The sequence below is a fragment of the Panthera leo genome, chromosome E3 (assembly GCF_018350215.1).
Source record: "Panthera leo isolate Ple1 chromosome E3, P.leo_Ple1_pat1.1, whole genome shotgun sequence".
NCBI lineage: Eukaryota > Metazoa > Chordata > Mammalia > Carnivora > Felidae > Panthera > Panthera leo.
In genome coordinates, this window is record NC_056694.1 from 25,008,946 (window position 1) to 25,023,123 (window position 14,178).

General features: G+C 41.0%; 2 long non-coding RNA genes across 2 annotated transcripts; one reads left to right on the forward strand and one right to left on the reverse strand.

Annotated features, from left to right (window-relative positions):
* The first annotated feature begins 4,971 nt into the window (after positions 1-4,971).
* Positions 4,972-14,157, forward strand: LOC122210051. The gene is made up of 4 exons (XR_006197896.1): positions 4,972-5,360; positions 6,655-6,787; positions 8,803-8,881; positions 12,943-14,157. It is a non-coding gene; the product is annotated as an uncharacterized LOC122210051 (long non-coding RNA).
* On the reverse strand, positions 9,483-10,647 carry LOC122210053. Its single transcript, XR_006197898.1, has 3 exons — positions 10,175-10,647; positions 9,773-9,974; positions 9,483-9,625 (listed from the first exon to the last, which is right to left on the reverse strand). It is a non-coding gene; the product is annotated as an uncharacterized LOC122210053 (long non-coding RNA).
* Positions 14,158-14,178: the final 21 nt, after the last annotated feature.

The window sequence follows — 14,178 nt, forward strand, 5'->3', positions numbered from 1 at the left end:
ACCTCTTCCTAAAGTGTTGTCTTTCCCTCTTATACTTCTGGGTCTTAGCCTTACAGTGTTATGTACCTATGTTATTATCTTAAAATATGTAAAATAGATGTTTCTATGAATTGTATAACATTGTGCATTCAGTTTTCTATAACATGAGTGCTATTATTTAAACAATAGTGAGAACAATAAGAATAGGTAAATGTTAATCACCAGTAACTAATACTAAGACTATTATAATATCATGTGTTGAAAAAATAAAACCATGATTAATATTACTAATAATCTTTTCATTCATTATGGGTTTCAAGTTACCAGAAAAATTGGTAAGATAGTACTGAGTCTCCACATACATCAGACTGTTTTCTGACTATCGATGTCATATCAGTTGGTACATTACCACAATCAATATCCAGAAGAGGTATTAACTAACGTTTATATTTTTACTCATATTTCTTAGGTTTCAACCTCTTCTGTTCCAGACTCATCTCAGATAGCACATTACATTCAGTCATCCTGTCTCCTTAGGCTCCACTTGGCCATGACGATTTTTAGGTTTTCCATAGTTTTCATCATCTGCAAAGCTTTGAGGGTACTTTTGTAGAATGCATTTTGTAGAATGATCCTTGGTTGGATTATGTCTAATGTTTGTTTCAAATTATTAGACCAGCATTAATGTGTTTTGGAGAGGAGATCCAGAAGCATAATGCCATCCATAATTATCACTTCACATAAAGGATGTTTATTCTGAAGATTGGGGTCTTTTGTGGTTCCATACAAATGTTAGGATTGTACTAGTTCTGTGGAAAATGCTGTTGATATTGTGATGGAGATTGCATTAATTGGGTCAATCTCTTTGGGAAGTATAGACATTTTCACAATATTTGTATTTCCAATCCATGAACATGGAATGTCCTTCCATTTCTTTGTGTCATCTTGAATTTCTTTCATCAGTGTTGTATAGTTTTCAGAGTATAGGTCTCTCACCTCTTTGGTTAGATTTATTCATAGGTACCTTATTATTTGGTGTGCAATTGAATATGGGATGGGACTGTTTTCTTAATTTCTCTTTCCACTGCTTCATTATTGTGTAGAAATTAAACAGATTTCTGTACAATGATTTTGTATCCTGTGACATTGCTGAATTCATTTATCAGTTCTAGCAGTTATTGGGTGACTCTAAGGTTTTCTGTATATAGTGTCATGTAATCTGCAAAGTGTGAAAGTTTTTCTTCTTCCTGATTTTGATTCCATGTGTGTATGTGTGTGTGTATGTATGTATGTATGTATGTAAGTCTTATTGCTGTGGCTTGGACTTCCAGTACTATGTGCAATAAAAGTGGTGAGAATAGACATCCTTGTCTTGTTCCTCACCTTAGAGGGAAAGCTCTCAGATTTTCCCCATTAAGGATGATGTTAACTGTGTGGTTTTCATAGATAACCTTTGTTATGTTGATGTATGTTCCCTCTAAACCTACTTTTTTTTTGGTTTTAATAATGAATGGATATTGCACTTTGTCAAATGCTTCTTTCTGCATGTATTGAAATGATCATATGGCTCTTTTTGTAAATGATTATTAATTTTTGAGAGACAGAAATGAATAACGTGAGTGGGAGAGGCGGGGAGAGAGAAGGAGACACAGAATTTGAAGCAGGCTCCAGGCTCTGAGCTTTCAGCAGAGAGCCCAACACAGGGCTTGAACTCACGAACCATATGGTCATGACTTGAGCCAATGTCAGACGCTTCAAGGAATGAGCCACCAGGAAACCCAATCATATGGTTCTTATCCTTTCTCCTGGTGATATCATATATCACATTCATTGATTAGCAAATATTGGACCATGCTTGAAGCTTGGGAATAAATCCCACTTAATTGTGGCGAATGATTTTTTTAAATTATTTTTGAATTTGGTAGACAGTATTTTATTGATAATTTTGCATCCATGTTTGTCAGGGATATTGGCCTGGAGTTCTCTTTTTTAGTGGTTCTTTATCTGGTTTTGGTATCAGGGCAATGCTGGCCTCATAGGATAAATTTGGACGTTTTCCATCCTTTTTTATATTTTGGAATAGCCTAAGAAGATTAGGTATTAACTCTTTATTAGCTGCGTGGTGGAATTCACCTGTGAAGTCATCTGGTCCTAGAGTTTTGATTGTTGAGAGGTTTTTTTGTTTTTTTGTTTTTTTTATTACTGACTCAATTTCTTTGCTGGCTATTGTTCTGTTCATGTTTTCTATTTCTTTCTGTTTCAGTTTATGTAATTTACATGTTTCTAGGAATTTATCTGTTTCTCCTAAATTGTCCAAATTGTTGACATACAATTTTTCATAATATTATATTATGATTGCTTGTATTTCTGTGGTGTTGGTTGGGATTTCTCCTCTCTCACTTGTGATTTTATTTGAGTCCTTTCTCTTTTCTTATGGAGAAGTCTAGCTAGAGGTTTGTCAATGTTTTTTTTTTTTTTTCACAGTGAACCAGCTCCTGCTCTCATTGATCTCTTCTGTTGTTTGTTTAGTTTCTATGTCATTTATTTCAGCCCTAATCTTATTTCCTTCCTTCTGCCATTTTAGGTTTTGTTTGTTGTTCTTTCCCTAGCTCCTTTAGGTGTAAGGTTCAGTTGTTTAGTTGAGATTTTTCTCCCTTCTTGGTGTAGGCCCTGTATTGTTCTGAAATAGCCTCTTAGAACCACTTTCCTACATTCCAAATGTTTTTGGACCATTGTTTTTTCATTTTCATTTTCATTTGTTTCCATGTATTTTTAAAATTTCTTCTTTGATTTTCTGGTTGACCCATTCATTGTTTAGTAGTATGTTATTTAACCTCCATGTATTTGTGGTCTTCCCAGAATTTTTCTTGTGGTTGATTTCTAGTTTCATAGCATTGTGGTCTGAAAATATTCATGGTGTCATTTCAGTCTGCTTGAATTTGTTAAGGTTTGTTTTGGAGCCTAATATGTGATCTATCTATTCCACGTGCACTTGAAAAGAATGTATGTTCTCCTGTGTTACACTGGAATGTCCTAAACATATCTGTCAAATATATCTATTCCCCTATGTCATTCAAAGACATCGTTTCCTTGTTGATTTTCTGTTTAGATGATGTGTCCATTGTGTAAGTGGGGTGTGAAAGTCTTATTTTCCAATTAGTTCCTTTATGTTGTTAACTTTTATGTGTTTAGGTGTTCCTATGTTGGGTTCCTATATATTTACCATTGTTATATCTTCTTATTGGATTGTACCCTTTAGTGTTATGTGGTTTTGTCCTTTGTCTCATTACGTTCTTTGTTTTAAAGTCTATTTTCTCTGATAAAAGAATTGCTACCCCAGCTTTCTTTTTACATTCATTTGCGTGATGTTTCTCCATCCTCTCACTTTCATTCTGTAGGTGTCTTCAGGTCTAAAATGGGTCACTTGTAGGCAGCATATAAATCTGCTTTGTTTTTTCATCCATTTTTACACCCTATGTCTTTTGATTGGAGCATTCATTCCATTTACATTCAAAGTAATTATTGATATGTACGTATGTATTGCCATTTATTACCTGTTTTGTTGTGGTTTCTCGTGTTTTTCTCGATCCTTTGTCTTTCTCTCTTTCATGTTTTGCTGATTTTCTTTAGTGATATATCTTGATTTCTTTCTCCTTATTCTTTGCATATTTATGAGTGGTTTTAGATATATGGTTACCATTAAGTTTTTGCATAATTTCTTTGTGTTTAGTAGTTTGTCTTAAGTTGATGGTCATTTACCTTTGAACCCATTATTTTCTCCTCCCTATGTTTTGGTACATGTTGTATTTTATATCCATTTTTGTGAGTTTCTTGACTGATTTTTTACAGAAATATTCATTTTTACTGGATTTGTGTTTTCTACCTCTCTATTGTCACTTTTGGTCTCTCCACTCAAAGAATCCCTCTTAATATTTCTTGCTGGACTGATTTAGTAGTACAAACTCCTTTAGTTTTTGCTTAGGAAACTCTTGGTCTCCTATTCTGAATGATAGCCTTACTGGATAGAGTATTCTTTGCTGCTGACTTTTCTATCTAGCACTTTGAATATGTCATGTCACTCACTTCTGGCTTGCCAAGATTCTGTTGACAAATCTGTAGCTGTCCGTTGGTGGCTAGTGTCTATGCACCAGGGCAGCCAGGGGCTCAAGGCTATTCACAGAGTGTGCTGGTGGCTGGGGACACATGGCTGGGTGAGACATATGAGGGCAGCAGGGGGTGCACAGCTCGGTGCAGTGCAGATGTGCACAGCGTGCAGTGGCAGCTTTGCATGCAGCAGACCAGACCGGGTGCCCATGTGGATTTAACAAAGTTTGTCCTGAGCCCAGCGCTGAGGCCAGCAGCCTCGGAGTGAGTGAGTCCCCCAGAGAACTCTTGGGATTGGCACACTGCTAGTGGGTTCAGTAGCAAGTGTCTGTGCAGCCCAACCCATGGTAGGTGCTTCTGTGTTTCTTGGTTGGGGGCGGGGGAAGAATGATGCCTGTGAGCATCCCTCTTTTCTGGAGAAGTCCCCCAACCACTCAGAAATCAGCATGAACATATCTGTCTCCTGTTGCCTCTGGCATTGTGTAAACTACCATGTTTACATTGCCTCTCTACACAGGCAAGGGCCTGGCTCTCATTCATCCTCCTGGATCACCCAGTGCTGAGTCAGCTGACCACCAAAGCTCCAGGATCCAAGCTCAAGGAATTCAGCCCCTCTGGTAGGGGATTAGTCTTCCTTGTGTGAGCTCCCTGGTGTGAGGACTCAGTTTCTCTGCCCTCTCTGCAGGCATTCGTCCTCCACCTTTCTGACCTTCTTAACCTTTCAGATGCAGCGTCTCACTATTTATTGTGGAGTTTGTTCTGCCAGTGTTTGGATCGCTCTCTGGTTTATGGACTTGGATGTGGATGTTATGTAGTTGAAAACATGGGACAGAGTGAGCTCAGGGTCCTCCTACTCTGCTACTATTAATTTTTTAAACGTCTTTTTTTTTTTTTTTTTTTTTTGGATTTTTGAGACATGGTCAGAGAGACTCCTATCACCCATGGACTTCAGGATTAGAAAGGAATTTTCCCACAGTTTTTTCTAGTATTTTATGTTTTGAAACTATCTTTAATGAGGCTTAATTTACATATAACAAATAGCTTCAAATTAAAGGGTATAATTTGATGAGACTTGATCTCATGGGTATAGCACCATGAAATCTCTCTAATCCTTAAATCACTACTGATTTAGTAGTACAAACTCCTTTGGATTCCTTTGTGTCCAACGTTAATGTTTATTTTGAGGAAACGACTACATTTTTTTATGTTTTCAGGTATTGCCCAGGTGTCTGAATGCCTGCTTTGGGATACCTCCTTTTCTGATAGTCTATATTCCTGTAAGTACTGCATTCGGTCTACCGTTGGGCTTTATCTTGTATTGTATCTCTGTGTCTCTTCACATAATTTTGTTGCACTACTTTAATGATGAGGGCTTCATAATTGGATTTTCACTAAATGGTATGAGCTGCAGTTCCAATGATGACAGAAAGCATGGGCTTCTTGTGTTAGGTATTCAAGAGCAAGGCAGATATCCTGGGCACTTGAGCTGAGAATGTCACTCTGTCTTTTTGCCAGTCCTCTTCCCCACCCTTGGAGACAAGAATCCCCTTTTGTTCACACAGAAATGTAGCTGAAGTCGGTATAAAAGTTCCCTTCTTTTCTCTTCTTTGTCTCTCAAACTCCCTGTCCCTACCTTCTGCCTTTCCCTTTCCATAACTCAGTCGATCCATTCCAGCCATGATCAGGGTGTCCTCCAGCTGCTGGCCTCTGCCCTGGCCATCCCTCAGTGAGGAATCTGCAGGAGGATTATGGAGTTCATGGGACTGATCAAGAAATCTCTGCTCTTCAGAGCCCTCCTACACATGGTGCGGTATGGGGAGAGCTGGCACCCTGGGCGAGGGTCCGACTCCATGTGTGGCCTCCTCACTCCTCTCCCACAGTCACTGCTGGTCCCTCATCCTTACCCACCATTAGCAATCAGCCATATGCTAGGGAAAGATACCTGTCTATTTGACCATGAGGCACCAGGGAGTCGGTACATATTTCCACAATAAATGAGCATAAGCACCTCCATAAATCTAGATATAGGAAGTTCCCACCACCCCAGAAAACTCTCTCGGGCTCCCCACACAAAGGGTGATCTTGCTACTATCCACCATCACTGGCATTTTTGCCAATTTGTTACCTGTGTGTACAAGAACCCCACTGTGTGCACTGATGGAGAGTGACAGTAGGTCCTCCTAGAAGCGGATGCTGACAGAGACAGAACGGTGAAAGGTGTATTAGGGGACACTAGGAAGGACAAAGTGGAGGGGGCAGGATGGGTAGGGAAAGCATTCCGGCAGAAATGACACTTTTTTAAAATATATAATCACCATAGTCTGTCACCTTGCACAGTCCTCTTCAAATTTCAAAATAGTTGTCCCATAAGGCAGTGAGATTTAAGAGATTTTGGTTTATTTCCCTACAGTCTTATGTTTTCCTACATGCATTCTGTCTTCTGTAGTTCATCTGTGGCCTCAGATGAACATTTTAGTGTGAGGCTGCATCTGTGAGTCTATATGTAATGGAAAATGATTGTCTTCAGATCTCTGAATATACACATTCTCATAATTTTCTTTTCTTTGGTAGGTCCTGGATTTTAATAGAAGTCCCTGGGCTGAGGTGTTAACAGTCTTCATTTAATGAATTTCCATGAACATCTTTTTTTTTTTTTTGATGATCATTGTGTGGAGATATCATCTTAATTGAAACTGTGAGAAGGGTGAGTGGACACTTCCCAGACATTTTGCAGATGCTTTATCTCATCATGTTGTTCAAAACAAATATTTTTTCACAGATGACACAGCTGAGGTTCTGTGTAGGGGCCACTGAGAACTGGTATTAGGGCTGAGCCAGCAAGAACACAGGCAAAGCCTCAGAATATTGTGAGAGAAATTTGAGGAGATGGAAAGCTGTAGTCCGGGTGATGACAGGGGTGCAGCAGGGGCGGCTTCTGGCCAACCCTCAACTGTAGGTTGACCCAGGGTGAAGGCCAGTGCAGGTACTCAGCTGATCTGGATCCTGTCTCCACTTTATTGTCATTGAGGGATATGAACTTGGGCAGACAAGCATTTCCATAAGACCAAGTTAAATTTCCCATATCTCCAGGGCAATTTTCCCACAAAGTCCAGAACATTCAGAAAACCCAGGGAGACAGCAATCTTTTTAGATAATTACCAAGGTTCACTTTGGCAACACTGACATTTCAGTGATGAACACTGCATTGTGCACTGAGAATGACCCCACATAGCAGGTCTGTGTGGACCCCATGCTCCCTGCTCAGGCTGTGCCCAGGAATGACCTCCAACTGCATCTCACTGACCCCAGCACCCTCCCCTCTGCACCTCCTCAAACTCTGCTTTCTATTCACAAATTCCCTTGTATTCCTGTGTGATTCAAGTTTCCCCTATTTCTGCACTGGATCCTTCACTGATGCTTCCATTATGCTGATCACAAGGTCTGTGTCCCTTAATGCACGTATCCCTCTTTCACAAAGGATGCGTGAGCACTAAAAGTTAGTGGTGCACCCCATTCTTTACAGAACCCAAAACATTGTGTCTCCAAAATGCACACTAGTACTGCTGATATGTCTGCCTTTGTGTAAAAATCTTCTTTCTTTTTGACAAGAGAAACCTATAGCTCACCACATTACAGGGAAATGACATAGCCCATTATATGTATGTCCTGAGAAACTTGAGATATGTTACAATGTCCTCAGCCACGTTTGGAGTTGGATTGCCAAGACTCAGAACCATCATTACATCATTCCCACCAAGTCTTTCACGAAGAAGATGCATGTGCTTTACCAGTCACTCATCCAGGTCAGGTCATCTTACCAAGTGGAGTAGGTGGAGGAGCTGGTGGAGGTGACCCATATAGTCCATGACTGGTGATGAAGAGCAGTCCATGGGGTAGGGCCTGCAAGGCGATCCAGGGACAGGACCAGGCCCTCTTGAATACATAATGGCCTGCAGAACAGAAATGAATGCTGTGTTCATAGGACAGAACACAGCGCCAAAAGCAGAAACCCAAAGCAGCGTTCATCTTCTGCGAGCTTCCCCACCACCAGGTTCCAAGAGGGCAGCATCAGTGCCAAAATCTCTAACCATACTTTGGGTTCTGCTTACAGCCTTGGGGTAAGGAATGGATGTTATTGGGATAAACTAGTGTCCCCACATGTCTGGAAATGTAGAAATAGCAAGGGTTCTTTTCCTAGAAGATCGATGGACTTAATACCAAATTAACAAAGTAGCATATTCCAGTTAGGAAGGCATCTAAGTCCGGGATCACCCTCTACCCCTCGTCCCCCTCCACCACAGGAGCTGCTTATTTGTATGTTAAGAACAGACAAAGTGAGAAGGAATGACAATCTCAGTCTCCACACATGGAATCATAGCCCTTGTGGCTCAAAGCTCTGCCTCTAAGCCCCTGCCTGTTCCCTATCTGCTTCTTTCCTGACAATGGGATATTCTCTCTGGAAGTGCTGTCCATGGACACAGAGACACATGAGGTGATGGGAGTCCTGAGGTCCTGCAGAGGACCTGGAAAAGCATGTTCTTAGAGAAACAGGTAACCTATACATGTTAGTTGGGTTCAGCTAATTTTTTTTTAATTCAGAGGTACTTCTCAGCTTAAGTACAGTACAATTTGCAGGGTAATTGTCTCCTCTGGAAAAATGAGGTGAAATTCTAAATAACAAAATGCACTTTATTTCTGGTGTAAATTTCTGTGTTTTAGCTGTACCTGTGACAAAGGACACAAAAGAACCTGCTTATGTGAACACAAATGAAGGACACAGTGGGGACTTGCCATACAGGTAATTTTGGATTTTTTTTCTTCACAAGTTTCAGTGCATGTTTTCTACAACAAATATGTCACCTCCTATATAGTTCAGAGTATTTATACCCAGGACACACCTGAAGGAATTCTGGACAGCATGTTTACCAAAAAACTATTGAATGTTGATGGGTATGAAATTTACTTTGTTTAAGACCACTCTAAATGACACATACAAAAATGTAAGTTGGAGTGAAGGCTGTTCGCCATTTCAAATTTTAAGGATATCCACCGATTTTTCTGAATACATTAAAACCCTTGATAGAAACAGGAAAGGAAGAAACAGCAAGAGCAATGATTCCACACTGAGGAGGTCCAGAAAAAATGAGACAAGCTAGAAGACTTCCAAGTGGAGTGTGGTATCATCCTCCTTGATTTATTCCAGGAACACATTGGAAAAGCCCTAAGGTCCTTACCCCTAAGCACGGTTAGCTTCTAAAGTTACCACAAAGCAATTCCAGGTGGAAAACAGGGAAGCCTGTGGACTTCTGGGTAAAGGCTGTGCATTTGGAAAATTAAAAAAAAAACAAGCAGACATATGATATGACCCACAAACTAGAGACAATGGCAGGAGTGCGTGCTATACAAACAGATGTGGGTGTCCCAAAAGACTTAAAACTGAAAATGGCCATAACATTTACCTTGTGCGTCTTGGCAGTTTTGGTAGAGTCAGTGTTGTTGTCACTCTCGGGAGTGACACCTGCTTCTGGATCTGCTAAAGGCCCTAGAAGGGATGGAGGTTTAAAAACGAACGAACAAACAAAAAATCCCCTCATTCCTCAGACAACTTAAACTCTTTGGCCCAGTCAGATTGCAAATCACATGCAGAGAGTATCCTGCATGCCTCAGGTGATCCCCAAGAAGAACTTACCCCTTATAACTTAATGAAGACTCCTAAAAGCCCTGATTCAGATGACAACTATGGATGTCTGGGGAGTGCGACTAGATGGATACGTTTGGCTGAGCCTCATGCCTCACAGATCCCAGCACGTGGACTGTGTGCAGAGCATTTCTGCTGAACTGCTGTGTCTGCTTTTCTGCATACAGCCCCATTCCTTCTCCACAAGAGACACCTGTACCAATACATGGTGGGGGAAATGACAAAGATGATATGTCAATCATGAGACACTTGAGGAATGTGGTAATGGCAGCAGACACATTTCCCTTGCATTGCAATGATCTGTGGTACCAACTCTGCACCTTGACCAAAGACCCAACAAAAATAAGATGAGTGTACTTCACAAGTCAACTCATACTGTTCCGATCATCTTACCAAGTGTTGCAGGTGGAGGGGTTCAGGGGATCGACAGGGCCACTAAGCTTCAGGAGGTGGATGTGCCTAATAGTCCATGGGGCTACCTCTAGGGTAGGACATGCAGAATCTTCCAGTTAATGGAGGAGGTCTCCATGGACCCATGCTGCCCTGCAGAACAGAAGTGACAGCTATGTGCATATGCCAGAGAAGAAAACCAGTACCTAAAGCAGCTGAAACCCAGAGAAGAAGGTGTCAGCACCTGCCACCTTCTCTGCCACCAAGATCCAGGAGCGTAGCATCAGTACCTGAAAACTTTATCCCTACCACTGGGTACCACCTACAGCTTGGGGTGGTAGATGCAAGAAGTTAAACTACTGTTATCACACATGACTGTCCTGTCTGCAAAAGTAAAATGGCAAGGGTCCCATCCTAGAGGACTAACAGAAGTAATTACAGACTAATGAAGTAGCATTCTCCAGACAGGCAGCCATTATGTCCAGATTCACCCTGTATCCCTCCTCTACGGTAATTCCAGTGCTGTTTTTTTGTATATTAAGAACACAAAACAATGAGTTTAAATAAATGGCTCATATTCTGCTCATGGAATCACAGCCACTCCTGGGGAAAAGTTCGGCAGCCAGCCCTTCAATTTGCCCCCTCTGCTCCTCTCCCTGAGAAAGGGGTCTTCCCTCTTGAAGTGTTGTCAAAGGCCTCTGAGACCTATGAGGAGTGGAGGATGCCTGGAATCTTGCAGGGGAATGAGAGTCTTCTGTGAGGAGCAAGTTACTTGTGAATGACTACAAAGCTCAGATTTGTTCATCTTAATTCATAGGGAATTCTGATTTTAAGCATTACTATAGGGCACAGAGTAATTATGTCCAACAGAAAAAAGAGGTAGAAATTCACATAACAGATTTATTGCAAATGTGTTTTGATTTCTAGTATTAAACTCCTGGGATGTGTCATGAGACTGTATCAGCTCTAACAGTGACTGGGGACACAACCAGAAAGTGCTCATATGAACACAGTCAAAGGACACAACGTTCAGACTTTTTACCTAAGGTATAGCTGGAAGGATTCCAGACAACTCATTTACCAACAAAGACAGGAAGTTGATGAGTGATGACATTGACTTTGTCTAAGACCACTCTAAATTGCATAGGGCACAAAATATAAAGTTGTAGTAGTGACAATGTTGTTTTGCACTTTTGAATTTTAAACAATATGGCAGACTTTCTAACAGGTTAATCTAGCCAGAATCAAGAAAGACAGACACAGCAGCCACACTGTTCCCACAGAGTTGAGGTCTGAAAGGGGTCACCCAGGTCAGGAGACTTCTGTTTGGAGTGTGGGGTCATCCTCCTCTGGTAATTTCCAGAAACACATGGAAAAGCCTTAAGGTACTCAGCCTCTAAGCACTTTGGGCTTCTAAACTTACCATAAAAAAGATGAAAGTAGAGAAGCTGTAGCTCCTGGGATAAGAGTGTGCATTTGGAAAACAAATAACAAGCAGACATATCACACAAGGCCAGGAGAGCGTCTGTACAGAAAGATGAGGGTTTCCCAAAAGAGTTACAATGGAGAATGGCCCTGGCACTTACCTGTCCTTGTCCTCATTCTTGGTACAGTCACAACTGCTGTAACTCACAGAGGTTGCACCAGTTTCTGAATCTGCTAAAGGCCCTCCCTAGAAGGGATAGAGGTTTATTCTGATTTTAGTGGACTGTGCGGAATTAAGTCCTCATCTCATTCCTCACATGTCTTAAACTTTTCCCTACACTCAGGTCCCTGACCAGAGGCAGGGGGTATACCACGTGCCTCTGGTGACCCCCAAGGATAAGGGGGAGAACCATCCCCTCACCTTAATGCAGACCCCATGGTGCCCTGGTTCATGTTTTTCATAATTAATCAAATAACTGTGGACAGGTCAGGCTCAACTAGTAATTTAGAATTCATCAGTAAAACAGAAATTTCTCAGTTTACATCATGGGAAATCACTATTTCATTACAGATTAAGAATAAGTATGAGGATGCCTGAGTGGCTCATTCGGTTAAGCATCCAACTCTTGATTTCTGCTCAGCTCATGATCTCACAGCTTTTGAGTTTGGGCCCAGGATTGGGCTCCTCACTGACAGAGTGGAGCCTGCTTGGGATTCTCTCTCTCTGCCTCTCTATCTCAAAATAAATAAATTTAATAAAAATGAGAATACTGATTTGGTGTATATCATCAATGAATCCTGAAGATGGGTAAGTTTCTTTAGGTTCCATGTGGATTGTTCAATCTTTCCACTTATGTATAAGGTGCCTTCCACATGTGAACAGTTATTATATAACTATTTCTGAATAGAAATGTATTTAGACTAATATACTAATCATAAAATGAAAACTATGGGAATTTAGTAGTGATGCTGCAGACTTGCACTGATAACATCAGAGTACTAAGCTATATGGAACTTGAATTTAGGAATGTAGGGCTATGGTTCACAAGAAAATAAAAATAAAGAATGTTAAAAAAATCAAATAAATGACCTTCTCCTCAAACTAAAATAAGGTCTTCACATTGAGTCAAGGTGGGAAAGGGGGATTAGGCCCATGTCCTGTCACCCCTCCAGGCTCATCACTTTATAGAGGGGAATGCTGGAGGAGGTGGGAGGGTCACAGGGGAGGGACATGAGCTCCACCAATCACAGGGACAGGTGCCCCACTGTCTGAGACACAGAGGAGAACACCCTTCTGTCACCCCTTCAGACCACCTTCTGTACTTAGTGCTTGTGATTCTTTTCAGGCCACACGATGATCACCCACAGGAACAGGCTGCACGGCAGTCTTCCAGGCACTGGTTTCTGCCTCGGGCATCCCACAGGCAGCCTCTTTCCTTCCATCACATCCAGTCTTGGATAAAGAAAAAGAATGGACTTCTATAAGAGTTGCAACACCACGTACTCTACTAGATAACAACACAGGCATCATCCCTGGAAACATCCATAAAAACACAAGTCAAACTACCATACCTGTATTTCAAGTAGGTGACCTCCCTGCTCTGCTCTGTCATCTCCCTCTCCCAGACTTGAATCTTGATATGGGGGAGAAAAACATACCCACCTTCAGTTGTGCCAGACTGTGCACCAAAGAGACAGAGGAGGAAAAAAGAAAACACCCAGTTGTCCTGAGCATTCTTCTCATAAACTGCGATCTGAAAAAGCCAACAATGAAAAGCCCATGTTTAGGGATTCCAAGGGCCACTACACTCACCCGCATGAGGTGCTAAGGGTTCAATACATCAGGCAGAACTCAGGTTCCCTGATGTCTGAAGGTGAGCTCTGCCTGTTGCAGCTGTTCTCTTGTTTGTTCAATTTGTTGCCTGTGAGTTACAATTGCTTTCATCAAATAAGGCCCGATATTGGTTAGGATTATACATAATCTGTCCATGTTTCCATCAGCCTCATATCTGTCCCCTGATATAATTTATTCTTACACATGAAACACTCTTTACATGGTTATAAATGTACAGTAGGATCAAAGCTATTGTTCCATCCTTTCCTTACTCATTATTCCATGCCCATAGGGTTCAGAGTTCATAGAATTCCTTCCCATTTTCAATCTTTTCCTAATTCATCACATGACAAGTGTCTTTCATCATAAAGCTCTATTCTTTAACTTATATCGTCACCATGTTTCCTAGGGTTGCAAAGACCAGGGCCATTAAATGTCACCACCATGTTGATGGGTATGATACATCCTACGACACACTGCTTTCCTATAGATTATGACACTTGACACCAACCCCCCAGGAACGTTAGCATTGATGAAATTTCTATACAGTCTGGCCATTGCTTGAGATCCACAAATGTTTAGAAACGTAATTGTTTTGTTCTTTCTAAAACTTACCTTTTTTTTAGTCTGCTAATACTCTATGCCTATGTCCTCTGAATTTGTGTTTATATTACTATGTTGGGTCTAAACATTGTAAAAAGGTTAAAAACAAAAAATGAGCAGAGTTTTCATGTGCTGCTGGTAATTA